This window comes from Electrona antarctica, assembly GCF_951216825.1.
Source record: "Electrona antarctica genome assembly, chromosome: 8".
NCBI lineage: Eukaryota > Metazoa > Chordata > Actinopteri > Myctophiformes > Myctophidae > Electrona > Electrona antarctica.
The window spans coordinates 35,042,679-35,066,425 of NC_136789.1; the positions used below are offsets into that span (position 1 = coordinate 35,042,679).

Sequence of the window (23,747 nt, forward strand, 5' to 3'; positions counted from 1 at the left end):
CACACTGTCTTCAAATGCAGTGAAAAAACTTGAATAGGGAAACAGCAACGTTGCGGCCTATGCGGCCTTCATCAGGCTATCTTTCCAGATCTAAACTTGTAAAAACAACACCCCCCAATGCCCCCCTGTAGAGAAGCCACTGCAGATAACGTCTTACATTGTCAACTTGTCATTTACTTTTTGCACCACTGGATGTATCGCTACTTTTACTTCTTCCACCACTGTGCATAGTTGTTAAAATTCTCCAGCCTTCTGAGACATATCAAATCATTAAAGGAGCATTCAGTGATTTGGAAAACCACCCAGTCCGCCCCGGTAACAAAATGTGCACATGCACGCTCTACAGTGGGGGGAAGTGCAACAGGCCAACAGCATGTGCACCAAGGCCCGCCCCCACTCGATCATGATTGGAGGAAGGCCCCTCTCATCCTGATTGGATGAAGGCTTTGCCACCCGCCACCAAAACTGAAACTAGGGTTTTTTGACCCCAGGGGCTCACTGGGGACAGGGAGGAACTCCTTATATGGTCAGCACACTCTATAGTAGGGAGGATTATCCAGAAAAAAAGAAAAAATAAGTGATTTTTGAATTAAGTCAAATCACTGAATATACCTTTAAGCTACAGTATATCTGAGACATATCAAATCATTAAGCTACATTATATCACAACCGTAACATTCTTTAAAAGTCATTTCAGGGTAAAAGATAAACAATTGTGTGAAACCGAGCTACCTTGACAACTGTGGCGGGAGATCATTGTGCAGACTGGTTTAGACTGGCAGACTGGTTTAGACTGGCAGACTGGTTTAGCCTATTTGATATTCATTTAATCAGACACCCCCCCCCCCCCCTACATAAACGTGTATAACAAAATAAATAATTATAAATACATTATGACCATAAAAGGTATAGGCTGAAGCTATATTATTAGCTCATTAGGCCTCCTCTTATCCACACATCTCTGCTTCTGGTGACTGATATTGTCCTTCCAATGAATAGGCAGACATTGTCTGTATGAATTAGATTACAGAAAATGATGATTCTGTAATCTAATTCAGATTCGATGAATTAGATTAGATGATCTAAAAGTGAACATTGAATATTTCTTATAGCTACTGCCGTGTAACAAACTTTGCACCTCAAACTATTAAACTTTTTTTTTTCTTTTCCCACAAATCTCTTCTGAGTTCCGTAACGAACGGTCCAGCTGTACTTGGACGATAACAGCCGACCTCCAAGGCTTCAGAGATGAGCCAGAATGAAGCCAACACTTAAAGGCGATGTGGGATTTGAAGTTGCCTTCAAAACTTGGCTGAAATATTATAACGTGGACTTTCGGTCAGTTAACCCAGTGAGGACGCGCTAGAGTTTAACCACCATTATTTTAAACGGTAGCTGGTGAAAAAATAGCAGATCTACAAGCTCGTAGCATGGCACCGAGTGCCGCGCTATGAGCTTGTAGATCTGCTATTTTTTTTTAAATCGTGAAAATGTGGCATAATCTTTGAACATACTGTATATTATTTTACAGTGAACGTTTTGACTCGTATATCTTTGCTTCTGGGGTGGGGTGGGGGGGGGGGTCCCTGCAACAACATATTTTCCGATGGGGGCCAATTACATTTGATTTTTGGGGTCCTTGACATGAAATAGTTTGAGAATCACTGACATAGAAACATAGGTTTTTTCAGAAAAAACACGTCATGATTTTAGGAGACATTTTGTAGAATCTGGCACTAATAGTGGCCTCAGTCCTGAATTGATTAAGAAGGCCGAGCTGAAAACGGTCTTGAGGCAGTTTTATGGATCTATCCAGACAACTGCAGGGAGACTCTACCGCAGCGCCGGCAGCTACCTTGGGCTTTAGAGGGAGACTCTACCGCAGCGTCGGCAGCTACCTTGGGCTTTAGAGGGAGACTCTACCGCAGCGTCGGCAGCTACCTTGGGCTTTAGAGGGAGACTCTACCGCAGCGTCGGCAGCTACCTTGGGCTTTAGAGGGAGACTCTACCGCAGCGTCGGCAGCTACCTTGGACTTTAGAGGGAGACTCTACCGCAGCGTCGGCAGCTACCTTGGGCTTTAGAGGGAGACTCTACCGCAGCGTCGGCAGCTACCTTGGGCTTTAGAGGGAGACTCTACCGCAGCGTCGGCAGCTACCTTGGGCTTTAGAGGGAGACTCTACCGCAGCGTCGGCAGCTACCTTGGGCTTTAGAGGGAGACTCTACCGCAGCGTCGGCAGCTACCTTGGGCTTTAGAGGGAGACTCTACCGCAGCGTCGGCAGCTACCTTGGGCTTTAGAGGGAGACTCTACCGCAGCGTCGGCAGCTACCTTGGGCTTTACAACTGCAGGGAGACTCTACCGCAGCGTCGGCAGCTACCTTGGGCTTTAGAGGGAGACTCTACCGCAGCGTCGGCAGCTACCTTGGGCTTTAGAGGGAGACTCTACCGCAGCGTCGGCAGCTACCTTGGGCTTTAGAGGGAGACTCTACCGCAGCGTCGGCAGCTACCTTGGGCTTTGGGCTGTTCTAAAGAGACTCTACCGCAGCGTCGGCAGCTACCTTGGGCTTTGGGCTGTTCTAAAGAGACTCTACCGCAGCGTCGGCAGCTACCTTGGGCTTTAGAGGGAGACTCTACCGCAGCGTCGGCAGCTACCTTGGGCTGCAGGAGACTCTACCGCAGCGTCGGCAGCTACCTTGGGCTGCAGGAGACTCTACCGCAGCGTCGGCAGCTACCTTGGGCTTTGGGCTGTTCTAAAGAGACTCTACCGCAGCGTCGGCAGCTACCTTGGGCTTTAGAGGGAGACTCTACCGCAGCGTCGGCAGCTACCTTGGGCTTTAGAGGGAGACTCTACCGCAGCGTCGGCAGCTACCTTGGGCTTTAGAGGGAGACTCTACCGCAGCGTCGGCAGCTACCTTGGGCTTTAGAGGGAGACTCTACCGCAGCGTCGGCAGCTACCTTGGGCTTTAGAGGGAGACTCTACCGCAGCGTCGGCAGCTACCTTGGGCTTTAGAGGGAGACTCTACCGCAGCGTCGGCAGCTACCTTGGGCTTTAGAGGGAGACTCTACCGCAGCGTCGGCAGCTACCTTGGGCTTTGGGCTGTTCTAAAGTGACTCTACCGCAGCGTCGGCAGCTACCTTGGGCTTTGGGCTGTTCTAAAGAGACTCTACCGCAGCGTCGGCAGCTACCTTGGGCTTTGGGCTGTTCTAAAGTGTTAACGTTAACGAGCCGCCTCCGGCTAGCTCTTCACGGGATTTAACACCTTTTGGTGTTTTAAAGCATTGTGTTATGCTTTAGCTATTGAAAAATAGCAGATCTACAAGCTCATAGCGCGGCACCGAGTGCCGCGCTATGAGCTTGTAGGTCTGCTATTTTTGAAAAATCGTGAAAATGTGCCTCAAATCAAGAGTTTCAGTTTTTAACTCAAATCCTTGCTTCTGGGGGGGGGGGGGGGGGGGTCCCTGGAACAACATATTTTCAGATGGGGGTCGGCGGCATATTACATATAATTTCTGGGGTCCTTGACATGAAATATTGAGAACCACTGATATAGAAACATGAGGTTTTTCAGAAAAAAAGATTTTCTTTTAAATTTCGACGTCGGGCCTAAATGGATTAATGCAGGACCCATAATACGCAAACCTCTAAAATGCTGTCATTCAGCAGCTGTTACGACAGAGATTAATTAGAAGGGCATTGAAAGACACAACACATTTCACCTGAAGGCCGCAGCAGCACATCTTAAAATGATTTCCGCAAACAGAATCCGAACGGTTTACTGATCAAGGTCTTCTCTGGTATCTCCAGCTGCAATGGAGTAGTATTTCACTGTGACGTTTAATGAATAAAACGAACAAATCTAAAAGACCCGGAGAAAATATCGGGAAAAATATCAGATAACTCACAAATATTATATATATATCTCTGCTGTCGGGAGGAAACCTCATAACTCCAAAATGTTCATTTTTCAGGAAATAGAAAAATATATTTTATTCAGGAAATTAAGAAAACCTTATATGTTTTAAAACAAAGCAATACAGCCTCATCAAAGTTGGGGTTGTGACTTTATTGTCAATTACTTCCATGAGAGGGGGAGAGGTGGTGGAGTTAGTTGCTTTAGCAGACATTTTGAGGGTCCAATGGAGTTAAGAGGTTTTGTCCAAAGCACTTTGTACTACTTTCCATTGGTTCAATATTGTTGAAACAACACACAGATGTAAAGGGTGTTCAATAGCACTGATTTATGCCAAAAAAAATCAAAAACCTCAAAAATTTAGTTATGAGGTTTCCTCCCGACAGCAACGATACATGAAGTATACAATACAATAATATTGTATCTTGGCATTCTGCTATACATTTCTCTCCCTGCTCGGCACAATTAGAAACCATCATTAACACTTTGACGGCGGCTAATATTGTTTAATCCAGGGTTCCACCAATAACGTAATGCGCTAAACCGGCTATTTGTTTAATGCGTTTAATTCGCCGTTTTAAAATAATTAAAAATAAATAGCGGATTTGTCCCGGACCTGGTGACGAGGCCGCGTTATGATGGCGCGTTATGATGACGAAAACGGGAATCAAGTCATCCTCTGGGCTGCTAGGGCTTCTGGGAAATTCAGCCCAATGCATGTGGACGGGCCGTTTGTTTAGACTACAACTACTACAACATGTTGTGCAGGGTGGTTTCGTTTCGCATTGTCATGGCCGCTGCTGCTTCTGATCACCAACAAACCATCGGACTATTTTTCCCCGGATTGTCGGGTTGAAAGCTGCAAATACTTCGGCGTAATAAAACAATCTCGCCAGCGAAATCTCGGCACCAAATGGACCCTAAACGGGTCGTTTGAGAATCACTGCTAGAGCCGTAAAAATCTTCTCTTATGGGGGTCCCTGGCACATCTTTTCAGATGGGGGTCTGCGGGGCTAATTAGTGTAAATTTGGGGGTCCTTGACATGAAAAAGGTTGGGAACCACTGACGTATGGGACTTGCAGAACACTGCATACAAAGTAATGCAGAAGCGTGTTCGCCTCTCATAGTAATGCAGAAGCCTGTTCACCTCTCATAGTAATGCAGAAGCCTGTTCACCTCTCATAGTAATGCAGAAGCCTGTTCGCCTCTCATAGTAATGCAGAAGCCTGTTCGCCTCTCATAGTAATGCAGAAGCGTGTTCACCTCTCATAGTAATGCAGAAGCGTGTTCACCTCTCATAGTAATGCAGAAGCGTGTTCACCTCTCATAGTAATGCAGAAGCGTGGTCGCCTCTCATAGTAATGCAGAAGCCTGTTCGCCTCTCATAGTAATGCAGAAGCCTGTTCGCCTCTCATAGTAATGCAGAAGCCTGTTCGCCTCTCATAGTAATGCAGAAGCCTGTTCGCCTCTCATAGTAATGCAGAAGCCTGTTCGCCTCTCATAGTAATGCAGAAGCGTGTTCACCTCTCATAGTAATGCAGAAGCCTGTTCACCTCTCATAGTAATGCAGAAGTGTGTTCGCCTCTCATAGTAATGCAGAAGCGTGTTCGCCTCTCATAGTAATGCAGAAGCGTGTTCACCTCTCACAGTAATGCAGAAGTGTGTTCACCTCTCCAGTCTCTGCTGCCTGAACTAACACAGCAAGCTACGAATCACTGTTGTTTTTGGCAGCAAATTTTGATTTTAGTTTTAGTCATAGTCTCTTGAATAGTTTTAATTTAGTTTTAGTCACATTTTAGTTACCTGGAATGTCTTAGTGTTAGTCTAGTTTTAGTCGACTAAATCTACAGTTGATTTAGTCGACTAAAATGTATTTTGGCGGGCCTTGATGCCGTCGTAATGACTGTTTTTACACTTGCTGAAAATAGCAAGTGTAACGCGCTGCGACGCGTTGTGAGCTTGTAGATCAGCTATTTTCAGCATGCAACCAAGTGTAAAATGACTTATACTGGATCTCTTGTCCACTAGTCCCTTCCTAACATTTTAGTCTAGCTTGTATTTGTTGACGAAATTGTCAGTATATTTAGTCTTAGTTTTAGTCATCATAGCTTAGTTTTCATTTAGTCGACAAACCTTTTTCGTCTTAGTTTTAGTCGACAAAAACAACACTGCTACGAATCATGCATCATGCATGACGTTTTATTTCATTTTTACAACAAAACCATTTGTTTTATTTTATAATTGACAATTATGCACTGCAGCTGCTCTTATTTTTTACCACTTTCAACCTGGGCTTCTTTATTTTGGACACATATTACAGGCAAACGGTTTCAACAATTTTCAACAAAAAACACTATAAGAGCTTGAAAAATCTGCTGTTTTTTAACAATAATTGATGGTTTACAGGAAAAGATTTGGCACATTTCTTGTTTTCGATTTTCTTATTTTCTTTACAAAACATCTAGTCACAAAACCCCAGTAATGGGTGGTCTATATACAGTATATAGGACTCTGGCATTAATTGGGTCTCCTCTGGTCTGAGGTTTTAACGACTGAAGGCAGAGAACAAAGATCTACGGTTCCATCTCTTGCAAACATTCCTGAGCACAATTAAGTCCACCTGGTGTAAAATCTCCTCCTCCTGGTTCCCAGGAGGGAAGCCATGGCTGACAGACAGACAGCTTCTGGTACAGCGTCGTTCCCACTGGGGGCCAAAGCAGCAGCTGTCACAGATGTTACACCGGCCGGGGTGTGCAAAGAGGCAGCCTGGATCACACACGCACGCACGCACGCACGCACGCACGCACGCACGCGCACACACACACACACACACACACACACACACACACACACACACACACACACACACACACACACACACACACACACACACACACACACACACACACACATGCATGCATATATGTAGACACTGTCATACGCAGCGACTGTGACACACTGGTGTTTGTAGGGCAGGCCAGTGGTTCTCAACCTGTGGCGACGGGACCCCCAGGGGGTCCCCACATGGTCCTGTGGTGACGGGACCCCCAGGGGGTCCCCACATGGTTTTTGGAGGGGTCCCCGCAGATTACAGTAAAGTGCAATTTCTTTAGAACTTTTAAGACCTTTTTTAAAATGATTATTGAAATCAATTACAATGTTGTTGTTTTTTTAACTCTTTATTTTTGAATTTTTTAATATGCAAGACGAGACACAAAAGACAAACAAGGCATACAATAAAACCAAAACAATTACAATGTTTTAATGATAAATTAAATCAAGTAGTTTAATGAACCTTTAGCTAAGCCCCGCCCTCTCCCACTTAGACACTCCCACTTGGACACTTTCCAGCCGGGCTCATTCATTCCAATGTAAATATAATGGATTTTTTTTAACACATTCAATACTGGTTCATTTTTGGAACCAGACCTTCAAAACACCATGGAGGCCCGGGGCGGAGATCTCTGTCAAGTTCAAGGTCATGGTCAAGTGCCCAAGCCGGAGATTGATAAATAGGACGGAGATTAATGATATCCACAGCCTAGGAGCGCTTGTTGCCCAATCCGATCACGTGTCAAACAGTGACACGTCATCGAAAATGTTCCCTGCCTGTTTAGCTGACGAAAACGAAAATCTTAAAACGATCATAACTCCCGATCTAAATCATCCCGTCTAATTCTGAAAAAAGATCCTGTGTTAGACGGCGCTCAGCGGTCCAGTCGCTAGTCGCGATAGATTTATTCTTACCTCCCGTTGTTGTCGATCGACTCTAGAGTGGTGTGGCTATTGTTAGCTGCTACACAGACATGCACACCAGCTTCCGGTGCGCTATAAACGATGGGCACATGGATTAAATGGATTAAATAGTTCCGGGCAAGCAAGTTGTTAATAACCCATTTAGATCTGAGGACGATTCTACAAATGTCTTCCAAATGTTTCTGTCGGTCGTTCTCAAACATTTTCAAGTCAAAGGACCCCCAAATATATACGTATATTGGTCGCCGACCCCCGTCTGAAAATATGTTGTTCCAGGGACCCTCCCAGAAGCAAAGAGTTGAGTTAAAAACGTTCACTCTTATGAAAGAATATATATTCCAAATTTTGCGCCACATGCATTTTCACGAGTTTTCAAAAAATAGCAGACCTACAGCTCGTAGTGCGGCACCGAGTGCTATTTTTCAATAGCTAAAAAAAACACCAAAATGGGGTTCCCCGCTCGGCCAGAATGGGATCAGAAAGCAATCGTTTATAGCTTTGAGCCTCTTTTAGGTAGTAAAATGTCAGTTGCAAATCCATATGGGGTTTTTTTGGAAGTAATGGGGATTGGATTGAAGCTCCAGGTATTAGCCTATAGCTGGCAGCCATATTGAATATACCACCGTAACCGTCAGCCTATAGCTGGCAGCCATATTGAATATACACACCCTAACCGTCAGCCTATAGCTGGCAGCCATATTGAATATACACACCCTAACGGTCAGCCTATAGCTGGCAGCCATATTGAATATACACACCCTAACCGTCAGCCTATAGCTGGCAGCCATATTGAATATACACACCCTAACGGTCAGCCTATAGCTGGCAGCCATATTGAATATACGCACCGTAACCGTCAGCCTATAGCTGGCAGCCATATTGAATATACCACCGTAACCGTCAGCCTATAGCTGGCAGCCATATTGAATATACACACCCTAACCGTCAGCCTATAGCTGGCAGCCATATTGAATATACACACCCTAACCTTCAGCCTATAGCTGGCAGCCATATTGAATATACACACCCTAACCGTCAGCCTATAGCTGGCAGCCATATTGAATATACCACCGTAACTGTCAAAGGAGCCAGGATGAAATCCATGATTCACACAGCACCGCTATACAGTAGCTGGAATGAACACGCTTTGACAGCCGTTCCCTCCAGCGTGCGCGTGTGCGTGCGTGCGTGTGCGTGTGCGTGCGTGTGTGTGTGTGTGTGCACGCCTGTGTGTGTGTGTGTGCGTGCGTGCATCTTTCAGACAGGCTTGCGTGTGTATTTAATGACTTCCCCCTCCTGCTGTTGTATTGTATGCTAATGTTGTTCACGGAGGTGCATTCTTAAAGCTGTGTGGTTGTATTTATCATCCTGACAGCTCTTCTTTTGCACAGATTTGTTGTCAAGATGGAAGTAAGTATAGGATTAGGAACACGAGCAGTACTGCTTCTTTTTCGTAAGATCACAGTTAAGTAAAATGATGCAGTCCTCTTTACAGATGTGCCATCCTGCCAATGGACCATATATATGCACACAGAATAACTGGTCTGGCTGTCAGAGTTATGAGGGTCCTTGAAATTAAATGAGAACCACTGCACACTAAACGGAACAGAGCCTTAATTAGTATCATGACCAAAAGGGAGACGACACACAGGATTAACTTAACATTATTTTATTTATAACTAAAAAAGGCGTGAACGGTGCAAAATATATGAGGTGTGAGTGGTCAGTGACATCAGTAGTGTAAAGTGTGTATGGCTGTGTGAACATGGACTGTATGTGCGAGTGCAGAAAACAACTGAACTGAAACTACTTCAACAAAACCAAACAGGCAGTGTGACCTGTGCAGGGGAGAGAGAGAGAGTCTTAGTTTTAGTCGACAAAAACAACACTGCTACGAATCATGCATCATGCATGACGTTTTATTTCATTTTTACAACAAAACCATTTGTTTTATTTTATAATTGACAATTATGCACTGCAGCTGCTCTTATTTTTTACCACTTTCAACCTGGGCTTCTTTATTTTGGACACATATTACAGGCAAACGGTTTCAACAATTTTCAACAAAAAACACTATAAGAGCTTGAAAAATCTGCTGTTTTTTAACAATAATTGATGGTTTACAGGAAAAGATTTGGCACATTTCTTGTTTTCGATTTTCTTATTTTCTTTACAAAACATCTAGTCACAAAACCCCAGTAATGGGTGGTCTATATACAGTATATAGGACTCTGGCATTAATTGGGTCTCCTCTGGTCTGAGGTTTTAACGACTGAAGGCAGAGAACAAAGATCTACGGTTCCATCTCTTGCAAACATTCCTGAGCACAATTAAGTCCACCTGGTGTAAAATCTCCTCCTCCTGGTTCCCAGGAGGGAAGCCATGGCTGACAGACAGACAGCTTCTGGTACAGCGTCGTTCCCACTGGGGGCCAAAGCAGCAGCTGTCACAGATGTTACACCGGCCGGGGTGTGCAAAGAGGCAGCCTGGATCACACACGCACGCACGCACGCACGCACGCACGCACGCGCACACACACACACACACACACACACACACACACACACACACACACACACACACACACACACACACACACACACACACACACACACACACACACACACACACACACACACACACACACACACACACACACATGCATGCATATATGTAGACACTGTCATACGCAGCGACTGTGACACACTGGTGTTTGTAGGGCAGGCCAGTGGTTCTCAACCTGTGGCGACGGGACCCCCAGGGGGTCCCCACATGGTCCTGTGGTGACGGGACCCCCAGGGGGTCCCCACATGGTTTTTGGAGGGGTCCCCGCAGATTACAGTAAAGTGCAATTTCTTTAGAACTTTTAAGACCTTTTTTAAAATGATTATTGAAATCAATTACAATGTTGTTGTTTTTTTAACTCTTTATTTTTGAATTTTTTAATATGCAAGACGAGACACAAAAGACAAACAAGGCATACAATAAAACCAAAACAATTACAATGTTTTAATGATAAATTAAATCAAGTAGTTTAATGAACCTTTAGCTAAGCCCCGCCCTCTCCCACTTAGACACTCCCACTTGGACACTTTCCAGCCGGGCTCATTCATTCCAATGTAAATATAATGGATTTTTTTTAACACATTCAATACTGGTTCATTTTTGGAACCAGACCTTCAAAACACCATGGAGGCCCGGGGCGGAGATCTCTGTCAAGTTCAAGGTCATGGTCAAGTGCCCAAGCCGGAGATTGATAAATAGGACGGAGATTAATGATATCCACAGCCTAGGAGCGCTTGTTGCCCAATCCGATCACGTGTCAAACAGTGACACGTCATCGAAAATGTTCCCTGCCTGTTTAGCTGACGAAAACGAAAATCTTAAAACGATCATAACTCCCGATCTAAATCATCCCGTCTAATTCTGAAAAAAGATCCTGTGTTAGACGGCGCTCAGCGGTCCAGTCGCTAGTCGCGATAGATTTATTCTTACCTCCCGTTGTTGTCGATCGACTCTAGAGTGGTGTGGCTATTGTTAGCTGCTACACAGACATGCACACCAGCTTCCGGTGCGCTATAAACGATGGGCACATGGATTAAATGGATTAAATAGTTCCGGGCAAGCAAGTTGTTAATAACCCATTTAGATCTGAGGACGATTCTACAAATGTCTTCCAAATGTTTCTGTCGGTCGTTCTCAAACATTTTCAAGTCAAAGGACCCCCAAATATATACGTATATTGGTCGCCGACCCCCGTCTGAAAATATGTTGTTCCAGGGACCCTCCCAGAAGCAAAGAGTTGAGTTAAAAACGTTCACTCTTATGAAAGAATATATATTCCAAATTTTGCGCCACATGCATTTTCACGAGTTTTCAAAAAATAGCAGACCTACAGCTCGTAGTGCGGCACCGAGTGCTATTTTTCAATAGCTAAAAAAAACACCAAAATGGGGTTCCCCGCTCGGCCAGAATGGGATCAGAAAGCAATCGTTTATAGCTTTGAGCCTCTTTTAGGTAGTAAAATGTCAGTTGCAAATCCATATGGGGTTTTTTTGGAAGTAATGGGGATTGGATTGAAGCTCCAGGTATTAGCCTATAGCTGGCAGCCATATTGAATATACCACCGTAACCGTCAGCCTATAGCTGGCAGCCATATTGAATATACACACCCTAACCGTCAGCCTATAGCTGGCAGCCATATTGAATATACACACCCTAACGGTCAGCCTATAGCTGGCAGCCATATTGAATATACACACCCTAACCGTCAGCCTATAGCTGGCAGCCATATTGAATATACACACCCTAACGGTCAGCCTATAGCTGGCAGCCATATTGAATATACGCACCGTAACCGTCAGCCTATAGCTGGCAGCCATATTGAATATACCACCGTAACCGTCAGCCTATAGCTGGCAGCCATATTGAATATACACACCCTAACCGTCAGCCTATAGCTGGCAGCCATATTGAATATACACACCCTAACCTTCAGCCTATAGCTGGCAGCCATATTGAATATACACACCCTAACCGTCAGCCTATAGCTGGCAGCCATATTGAATATACCACCGTAACTGTCAAAGGAGCCAGGATGAAATCCATGATTCACACAGCACCGCTATACAGTAGCTGGAATGAACACGCTTTGACAGCCGTTCCCTCCAGCGTGCGCGTGTGCGTGCGTGCGTGTGCGTGTGCGTGCGTGTGTGTGTGTGCACGCCTGTGTGTGTGTGTGTGCGTGCGTGCATCTTTCAGACAGGCTTGCGTGTGTATTTAATGACTTCCCCCTCCTGCTGTTGTATTGTATGCTAATGTTGTTCACGGAGGTGCATTCTTAAAGCTGTGTGGTTGTATTTATCATCCTGACAGCTCTTCTTTTGCACAGATTTGTTGTCAAGATGGAAGTAAGTATAGGATTAGGAACACGAGCAGTACTGCTTCTTTTTCGTAAGATCACAGTTAAGTAAAATGATGCAGTCCTCTTTACAGATGTGCCATCCTGCCAATGGACCATATATATGCACACAGAATAACTGGTCTGGCTGTCAGAGTTATGAGGGTCCTTGAAATTAAATGAGAACCACTGCACACTAAACGGAACAGAGCCTTAATTAGTATCATGACCAAAAGGGAGACGACACACAGGATTAACTTAACATTATTTTATTTATAACTAAAAAAGGCGTGAACGGTGCAAAATATATGAGGTGTGAGTGGTCAGTGACATCAGTAGTGTAAAGTGTGTATGGCTGTGTGAACATGGACTGTATGTGCGAGTGCAGAAAACAACTGAACTGAAACTACTTCAACAAAACCAAACAGGCAGTGTGACCTGTGCAGGGGAGAGAGAGAGAATGGCCTCAGCCTGCTTTTATACCCAAGGGGATAATTGGGACCAGGTGTGTCAATCCCCAAGACACACCTCAGCAGGCTGGCACTCTCCTCCTACACAGGGACAGAGAACAACACCAAACCAACCCCACACACACCCATGGGATGGGTCATCACACACACACACCCATGGGATGGGTCATCACACACACACCCATGGGATGGGTCATCACACACACACCCATGGGATGGGTCATCACACACACACCCATGGGATGGGTCATCACACACACACCCATGGGATGGGTCATCACACACACACCCATGGGATGGGTCATCACACACACACCCATGGGATGGGTCATCACACACCTGGGAAGGAAGTAGGGAACGGGCCCAAGTTCTGTCCAAAATGCCGTGCGTGCATAGAGCCCCAGTAGATTGTCAGAAACGGAACATTGTCAGTGAGAAAGGAAGCATAATAAGTTGTGGTTATGTTAATTCTATTCAGATTTAGTGAATACTGACTGTAGATCAGGGGTTTCCAACCAGTGGTCCGGGGACCCCCAGTGGTCCTTGAGGAGGTTCAAGGTGGTCCCCAGCTAAATGAGGGAGAGTTGGTAACCAGTGGTCCGGGGACCCCCAGTGGTCCTTGAGGAGGTTCCAGGTGGTCCCCAGTGGTCCGGGGACCCCCGGTGGTCCTTGAGGAGGTTCCAGGTGGTCCCCAGTGTTCCGGGGACCCCCGGTGGTCCTTGAGGAGGTTCCAGGTGGTCCCCAGTGGTCCGGGGACCCCCAGTGGTCCTTGAGGAGGTTCCAGGTTGTCCCCAGTGGTCCGGGGACCCCCAGTGGTCCATGAGGAGGTTCCAGGTGGTCCCCAGTTGTTCTGGCGAAGATCAGGAAAGTGCAGAGAGTCGGAACGGCATCACATGGTTACCAAACTTTTAGCTCAACACCCCAAAAGAGAAATGTATAGACGTTTCCCCCGGGACCCAGCCTATAGTGAAAATAGCAGATCTACAAGCTCACAACGCAAGCTGTGATGTGCTGTGCTGTGCTGTGCTGTGCTGTGCAGCGTGATGATGGCGCCGTGGAGTAGTGGAAGGCTGGCCGTCGCGTTACCTTTGCAACTGTTTGCAGTCTTAGTGTTCACATTAGGCACACATAATGTAAGATGCACACACACATATGACAGGCAAACGTTACTGAATATTAGAACGGCGATCGGTTACCGTTCTCCGGAGTTTTCGGAGGATCCTCCGTCAGAGATTGTGGCGGACGCGTCTCCTATTGTCCTGCCGCTGATATCAACACCAGCGAGGCGGAAAAGGAGACGCTGGCAGCGGGGAAGGCGAGCTGGAATCCTCGTTCGAACGAGACGACGCGCGGACAAACCACCGCTGCCGTCCATTCTACTGTCCAACGTTCAGTCCCTAGAGAACAAACTTTCGGAGCTACGCGCGAGAATCCACTTTACTCGGGAGATGAGGGATGTTAACATCTTAGCCCTAACAGAGACATGGCTGGATGATTCACGTGAAGACTTTATGGTAGAACCACCTGGATTTTCCATCTATCGACAGGACAGGTCGTATGCTCTATCCGGCAACAAACACAGAGGGGGCGGAGTCTGTGCGATGATACGCCAATCATGGTGCAGGAATGTAAAGCTCCTGAAATCCCTGTGTTCTCCTGATATAGAGTATTTAACACTACTACTGCGACCAATGTATCTGCCCAGGGAATTCAGTGCAATTATCCTGACAGTAGTCTATATCCACCCCCGTGCTAGTGAAGAGGCAGCACTAAAGGAATTGTATGGGACAATTAATGACTTGGAATCGGCTCATCCCGATGGCTGCTCTATTTTGGTGGGGGACTTCAACTCTTCAAACTTGAAGAAAGTCCTCCCAAAATATTACCAGCATGTTAAGTGTAACACACGAGGGGAGAGGGTTCTCGACCAATGCTGGACGCCTTTTCGGGAGAGTTACAGAGCCCTACCACGTCCACCATTCGGTAGGTCGGACCACAACTCTGTCCTACTGCTCCCCGCCTATAGGCAAAAGCTCAAGCGGGAACCAACCAGCGCTAGAGAGGTCAGAATCTGGTCTGAACACTCGGATTCTATGCTTCAGGACTGTTTCCAACACACAGACTGGGAGATGTTTCGACACGCCTCTGAGAATAACATCAATGAGTACTCAGACTCAGTCGTTGGATTTATCAGTAAGTGCATAGAAGACGTTGTGCCACGAAAGACAGTAAAGACCTATCCAAACCAGAAGCCTTGGATCAACGGTGATGTCCGTGCTGCACTGCGGGCTCGAGATGCTGCCTTCAGATCCGGAAATCTGGGTTCCACCCGCGCTGACCTCCAAAGAGCCATCAGGAAAGCTAAACGGGAGTACGGTACCAAGCTGGAAGATCAGTTCAAGAGTGGGGATGCGAGGAGCGTGTGGCAAGGGCTCCGGGAAATAACTGACTTCAGGGGGCGACCCAGAAGCACAGAGCCCCCCTCTGCCTCCCTCCAGAATGAGCTGAACACCTTCTTTTCCCGGTTTGAGACAGAGGGCACGAACACCAGTCCACCAGAGCCTGTGATACCGCAGGAGGCCAGCCCATTATCCATCTAACACCAGTCCACCAGAGCCTGTGATACCGCAGGAGGCCAGCCCATTATCCATCTCACCAGAGCCTGTGATACCGCAGGAGGCCAGCAGGAGGCCAGCCCGTTATCCATCTTGGAGGCTGATGTGCGTAAGGCCTTCATGAGGGTGAACACCCGTAAAGCGGCAGGCCCTGATGGCATTCCAGGTCGTGTCCTTAAAGTCTGTGCACATCAGCTGGCTGGTGTGTTCAGACATCTTCAATCTCTCCCTCTCCCAAGCTGTGGTTCCTGCTGGCTTCAAAAGGTCCACCATTGTACCGGTACCCAAGCGTACAAATACATCATGTTACAATGACTGGAGACCTGTTGCCTTAACACCAATTGTCAGCAAGTGTTTTGAGAGGCTAGTGAGAGATCACATCTGCTCGGTCCTGCCCGCTACACTGGATCCATGCCAGTTTGCATACCGGAAAAACAGATCTACGGATGACGCAGTGGCCATGGCTCTCCACACCGCCCTCACTCACTTGGACAAGAGAGGGAGCAACAACAGATATGTGCGAATGCTGTTTGTGGACTTCAGCTCCGCCTTCAACACAATTGTCCCTGCAAGACTGGACATGAAGCTCAGAGACCTAGGCCTGCACCCAACCATGTGCAGGTGGATACTGGACTTCTTGTCAAACCGTGCTCAGGTGGTGCGGATGGGGAACATAACATCCGACCCAATGACCCTCAACACTGGTGCACCCCAAGGCTGTGTGCTCAGCCCTCTCTTGTACTCTTTATACACACATGACTGTGTCCCCACGCACGGCTGCAACACCATCATAAAGTATGCCGATGACACCACACTCATGGGGATGATCACAGATGCCAGCGAGACGGCCTACAGAGACGAGGTCAATAAACTCGCACTATGGTGTCGGGAGAACAACCTAGCTCTCAACGCTGGAAAGACGAAAGAGCTAATTGTGGACTTCAGGAGACAGAGGAGCGAGCACGCACCAATCTACATAGATGGAGTCGCAGTGGAGCGCGTCAGCGAGTTCAAGTTCCTTGGCACACACATTGATGAGGACCTTAAGTGGGCTACTCACTCCACTCATGTGGTAAAAAAGGCACAACAACGCCTGTACTGCCTACGACGCTTGAAAAAGTTCAAGGTCAGCCCCCGTATCTTGAGGTCATTCTATAACTGCACCATTGAGAGTATCCTAACGGGTGGAACCATTGTGTGGTACGGGAGCTGCACTGTCCACCAGCAGAAGGCACTACAGAGGGTAGTGAAAGCAGCCCAGCGTATCATTGGAGGTGAGCTTCCCTCCCTCCAGGGAATATACGAAAGCCGATGCGTGGCCAAGGCGAAACGGATCGTTAAAGATGTGCATCATCCCAGCAACAGCCTGTTTGAGCCATCTAGGCGGCCACGGCCAGGCAACCGGTTCCTCAGCCTCGCCAGCCGCACACAGAGACTATGGAACACGTTCTTCTTCTCCGCCATCAGACTCATGAACAGACACTGAACACTACAAGGCCCAGACTATATGGCAATATGTCTAAGGCCCTCTGCATTTTTGCAACTGTGATCTTGCACTTTCAGTAGTTGTGTACTTTAGAGATGTTAGTTTTAACCTGCACTTAGTTCTTTATACAGATTATTTTATTATTTTATTAGACTGTAGCTGTTGTATGGTCTTTTAACGCACAATGAATTTCACGTGCCTTTTACCCTGTAACTGGTATTGTTGACAATAAAGTTGAACCTTGAACCTTGAACCTTGTAGATCTGCTATTGTCACGTGTAGATTGACTATTTTCACTACTTAAATATTCATAACTTAAATATTTTTTTCCTAACGCATGGGATTCCTTAATTTTTTTTTAGTTATTCATGAAATTACTTTAAAAAAATCACACCCGTGTGAACTGAGTGGTGTAAGGTCTTATATAGAACACGTCATCCAGTGACGTCACATACTAACCATAGCAACCGTGCTCATTTTTTTGGTACGGACAGACACGGGTACATAGCTTAATTTTCTTGGTACGGACAGACTCGTAAACGGACAGACACGTAAACTAACAAAGCCAGTTGTAGGAGTGGTTTACACCACTCAACAAAAATAAATCATTACATTTTTTAATTCATGGATTGTTTAGATTTTTTGGGGAATGTTGCTTTATTTTTATTTATTTTTTAATAACTAGAGTGTCCCAGTGGAGCCTCTACGGCGGTGCCCGGTGGCCTCTGGCCTACTTGGAACAATGCAAGTTGGAAATTAATGCCCCGCCCAGATATTATGTCCGTGTCCGTGTCCCTCTTATGCCCATATATGAAGGTCTTTGTCAGGCATGCCCAAATATGGAGTCTATATAAAGATGATGGGGCCCCTGTCCATGCAGAGCCCGGGCGGGCAGAGGCCTTTTTGGGGCGGTTCTGGACAACCGTGGGTCCGACCGACTGCGGTGGTGTGTCTGTGCACGCCACTGAGCACCTGCCCCTCTGAATGTCTGTGCACGCCACTGTTCACCTGCCCCTCTGAATGTCTGTGCACGCCACTGTTCACCTGCCCCTCTGAATGTATCTGTGCACGCTACTGTTCACCTGCCCCTCTGAATGTCTGTGCACGCCACTGTTCACCTGCCCCTCTGAATGTCTGTGCACGCCACTGTTCACCTGCCCCTCTGAATGTCTGTGCACGCCACTGTTCACCTGCCCCTCTGAATGTCTGTGCACGCCACTGTTCACCTGCCCCTCTGAATGTCTGTGCACGCCACTGTTCACCTGCCCCTCTGAATGTATCTGTGCACGCCACTGTTCACCTGCCCCTCTGAATGTCTGTGCACGCCACTGTTCACCTGCCCCTCTGAATGTCTGTGCACGCCACTGTTCACCTGCCCCTCTGAATGTCTGTGCACGCCACTGTTCACCTGCCCCTCTGAATGTCTGTGCACGCCACTGTTCACCTGCCCCTCTGAATGTCTGTGCACACCACTGTTCACCTGCCCCTCTGAATGTCTGTGCACGCCACTGTTCACCTGCCCCTCTAAATGTCTGTGCACGCCACTGAGCACCTGCCCCTCTGAATGTCTGTGCACGCCACTGTTCACCTGCCCCTCTGAATGTCTGTGCACGCCACTGTTCACCTGCCCCTCTGAATGTCTGTGCACACCACTGTTCACCTGCCCCTCTGAATGTCTGTGCACGCCACTGTTCACCTGCCCCTCTGAATGTCTGTGCACGCCACTGAGCACCTGCCCCTCTGAATGTCTGTGCACACCACTGTTCACCTGCCCCTCTGAATGTCTGTGCACGCCACTGTTCACCTGCCCCTCTGAATGTCTGTGCACGCCACTGTTCACCTGCCCCTCTGAATGTCTGTGCACACCACTGTTCACCTGCCCCTCTGAATGTCTGTGCACGCCACTGTTCACCTGCCCCTCTGAATGTCTGTGCACGCCACTGTTCACCTGCCCCTCTGAATGTCTGTGCACGCCACTGAGCACCTGCCCCTCTGAATGTCTGTGCACACCACTGTTCACCTGCCCCTCTGAATGTCTGTGCACACCACTGTTCACCTGCCCCTCTGAATGTCTGTGCACGCCACTGTTCACCTGCCCTTCTGAATGTCTGTGCACGCCACTGTTCACCTGCCCCTCTGAATGTCTGTGCACGCCACTGTTCACCTGCCCCTCTGAATGTCTGTGCACGCCACTGTTCACCTGCCCTTCTGAATGTCTGTGCACGCCACTGTTCACCTGCCCCTCTGAATGTCTGTGCACGCCACTGTTCACCTGCCCCTCTGAATGTCTGTGCACGCCACTGTTAACCTGCCCTTCTGAATGTCTGTGCACGTCACTGAGCACCTGCCCCTCTGAATGTCTGTGCACGCCACTGTTCACCTGCCCCTCTGAATGTATGTGCACGCCACTGTTCACCTGCCCTTCTGAATGTCTGTGCACGCCACTGTTCACCTGCCCTTCTGAATGTCTGTGCATGCCACTGTTCACCTGCCCCTCTGAATGTCTGTGCACGCCACTGTTCACCTGCCCCTCTGAATGTCTGTGCACGCCACTGTTCACCTGCCCCTCTGAATGTCTGTGCACGCCACTGTTCACCTGCCCCTCTGAATGTCTGTGCACGCCACCTGCCCCTCTGAATGTCTGTGCACGCCACTGTTCACCTGCCCCTCTGAATGTCTGTGCACGCCACTGTTCACCTGCCCCTCTGAATGTCTGTGCACGCCACTGTTCACCTGCCCCTCTGAATGTCTGTGCACGCCACTGTTCACCTGCCCCTCTGAATGTCTGTGCACGCCACCTGCCCCTCTGAATGTCTGTGCACGCCACTGTTCACCTGCCCCTCTGAATGTCTGTGCACGCCACTGTTCACCTGCCCCTCTGAATGTCTGTGCACGCCACTGTTCACCTGCCCCTCTGAATGTCTGTGCACGCCACCTGCCCCTCTGAATGTCTGTGCACGCCACTGTTCACCTGCCCCTCTGAATGTCTGTGCACGCCACTGTTCACCTGCCCCTCTGAATGTCTGTGCACGCCACTGTTCACCTGCCCCTCTGAATGTCTGTGCACGCCACTGTTCACCTGCCCCTCTGAATGTCTGTGCACGCCACTGTTCACCTGCCCCTCTGAATGTCTGTGCACGCCACTGTTCACCTGCCCCTCTGAATGTCTGTGCACGCCACTGTTCACCTGCCCCTCTGAATGTCTGTGCACGCCACTGTTCACCTGCCCCTCTGAATGTCTGTGCACGCCACTGTTCACCTGGCCCTCTGAATGTCTGTGCACGCCACTGTTCACCTGCCCCTCTGAATGTCTGTGCACGCCACTGTTCACCTGCCCCTCTGAATGTCTGTGCACGCCACTGTTCACCTGCCCCTCTGAATGTCTGTGCACGCCACTGCCAAAATCCAACAGATTATGTCTTGATTCTCTTCAGCTATACGGTTCACACAGTGCTAGATACAGCGTAATTGGGCCACACGTTTGGCCAATGCCAATATTTTACAGTACAAGGGCTACGGTTATATATTGTATTATTTTAATGAGCGTTGGGGGTTTATGACACAGACTTTCTTTCCTATAGGAACAATATTTTATTTATGACAGCAGCACATGTACCAAACGAGCTCACCAGTGTGTACGAATGCATTATGCAGCCGAGCTACACACCCACGTTGGCCGGGACTCCTTACTCAATTATACACACACGTATAAAATATGGATGAATTGGTATAATATAAAAAATACATTAATCCGTTCAGGACGGGAATCCCTTTTTGGTGTTTTTATGGATTATGTTATACTTTATATTATAGCTGTTGAGCTTGTAGATTCTGCTATTTTTGAAAAAAGTCATGCATGAAATGTGGCGCAAATCTTTGAATATACAGTATATGTTCTTTCAGAGTGAACGTTTTTAACTCAAATCTTTGCTTCTGAGGGGGTGGGTGTCCCTTGAACTACATATCTTCAGATGGGGGTCCCGCAGCCAAATACAGATCATTTTCTGGGGGTCCTTGAAGTGAAAAAGGTTGAGCACCACTGACATAGAAAGTAATATAGGTTAATTTTTTTCCAGAAAGCTATTAGGATTTAGAAGCTATTTTCTTTAGAATCGGCCTCAGGTCTGAATGGGTTAATTCTCACCAACACATTCTCCATAGAAAATAACTCAACATCACAACAATAAAACAACAATAAAACAACAATAACGCGACTCCCGGAGGCATGCTCGGAATGTGTGTCTGCAGCCGTTTGAGAAGCTCGCTCGCGGAGGGAGGGATCCAGGGATGGAGGGATGGAGGGATGGATGCCGCAAATCCTCACACCTGACATCATCAATGCTGCAGCGTTATAACAAAGCAGCACGCCACATCATCACTAATGCAAACACAAGTTATAATTCTGCCTGGAACAACTTGCTACTACTGTATGTACAACTTTTCAGGACACGACCTCCCAAATTAATATTTGAACTGGGAAGTGAGGACGCTGGCGTCGACTGTTCGCCGCTTCACCTCCCAATTTATGAATGAATGAACCTTGGTAAAGCGCTTTGAGCACTTGGAAAAGCGCTATAAAAATGCAATTCATTATTACATTTATATAAATGTATTGAATGAATTGTAGGCATTGCATTTATATAAATGTATTGAATGAATTGTAGGCATTACATTTATAAATAAATGTATTTAATGAATTGTAGGCATTACATTTATAAATGTATTGAATGAATTGTAGGCATTGCATTTATAAATAAATGTATTGAGGCATTACATTTATAAATGTATTGAATTCCTTGTATATAGGCATTACATTTATTCATTGAGACACTTCGGCTCAGATTGACCGTAAACCATTTATTGCAAAGCTATTGCATGTTAGTATGGCGGTGTGGCTCTGCTCATGTGATATCAGATGATCTGTGCACCGAGACACAGCTCTGATATCAACGACCCCCCAGAGCAGAGACACAGCTCTGATATCAACGACCCCCCCAGAGCAGAGACACAGCTCTGATATCAACGACCCCCCCAGAGCAGAGACACAGCTCTGATATCAACGACCCCCCCAGAGCAGAGACACAGCTCTGATATCAACGACCCCCCAGAGCAGAGACACAGCTCTGATATCAACGACCCCCCAGAGCAGAGACACAGCTCTGATATCAACGACCCCCCCAGAGCAGAGCCAAAGATACAATAATCCATGAACAACAATACACAGTAATAACACATCAACACATGATTCAACACAATGAATCTACACAATCACAAACAATACAATAATATCCCATAACCCCTGGAGGTGGGGGACATTTTCACACATACGCCGTACAAGCTGCTGGACAGCTCAGCATGCAAAGAATGAGTAGAGAGCTGAGGCTGCTTAAAGGTGTAGTGAAATGAAAAATACGTTTTTCACACTTTTAGACCATATCCGTGGTCATCATATGGGCATACCTAACAATGGATGCCAAAAAAACGAGAAAATTCTCATTTTTGTGTGTTTTTATATCAAACGTCCATAAAAATATATTTTGTATTACTTCCTGAAAACAAAAACGTGCTGCGTGATGACGTGTCGAGGCCAACATCGATAAAAGCCAATAAAAATTAAGCTCACCCGTTTAATTCCCCATATCTCCGCATCCGTCCAGCACAGGCTGCACAGCTGCTACAGACATCTTCCGTTTTTATTCCCATTCAAGATAACATCCAGAGAGTGTATTACTCGGTTTCAACTTAATCATCACGCTAAAAAATGTATCTGAAAACATTATAGGGTAGAAATAAGCCACATAAGAGTAAACTGGTAAAGCTGGACGACTATCTTATTTGTAAACAAACATCCACACGCTGTCCTGCGTAGCATAGCAGCAGCATAGCTACGGCCCCTAGCTACCGTCCCATCCCCTGAAGGGATGCGACGCTCTGATTGGTTCAGAAACTTCATAGCGGTGTTTCAACTTGAAACTTCACAATAAATGTCCACCATTTCCGTTTCACTACACCTTTAAGTAGGCGGCCTGAATTGCACTGTGGGAATGAGGGCGTGGCCTGGAGAGGCAGCAGATTTAAAGAAGCAGTGTAGATCACTAGGGGGAACTATGTACACACATATATAAACCATCTGCCCTCCGTGCCGCAATGAACTAACGCTACGCTTGAATAAATGTATTGCCGACTCTGTTCCACAGATTAATGTGAAAATAGCCGAACGAAGAACATCAATTTGGGCCGACTTGCTATTAAAAAAAGGTCCTTAAATGTCAGTTTAGAAATAATCGCAATATTACAGTGGAGGGTGTGATTTACCTGGAGATGGATATTACAGTGGAGGGTGTGATTTACCTGGAGATGAATGAATATTACAGTGGAGGGTGTGATTTACCTGGAGATGAATGAATATTACAGTGGAGGGTGTGATTTACCTGGAGATGAATGAATATTACAGTGGAGGGTGTGATTTACCTGGAGATGAATGAATATTACAGTGGAGGGTGTGATTTACCTGGAGATGAATGCACTTCAGTGGAGGGTGTGATTTACCTGGAGATGAATGAATATTACAGTGGAGGGTGTGATTTACCTGGAGATGAATGAATATTA

General features: G+C 46.9%; 1 protein-coding gene across 1 annotated transcript in view; it reads left to right on the forward strand.

Annotated features, from left to right (window-relative positions):
* The window catches only part of LOC306928736 (copine-5-like), a gene marked incomplete at both ends in the record, with an annotated part of 380,797 nt that overhangs the window by 114,907 nt on the left and 242,143 nt on the right, over positions 1 to 23,747 (forward strand). The window lies entirely within an intron of this gene.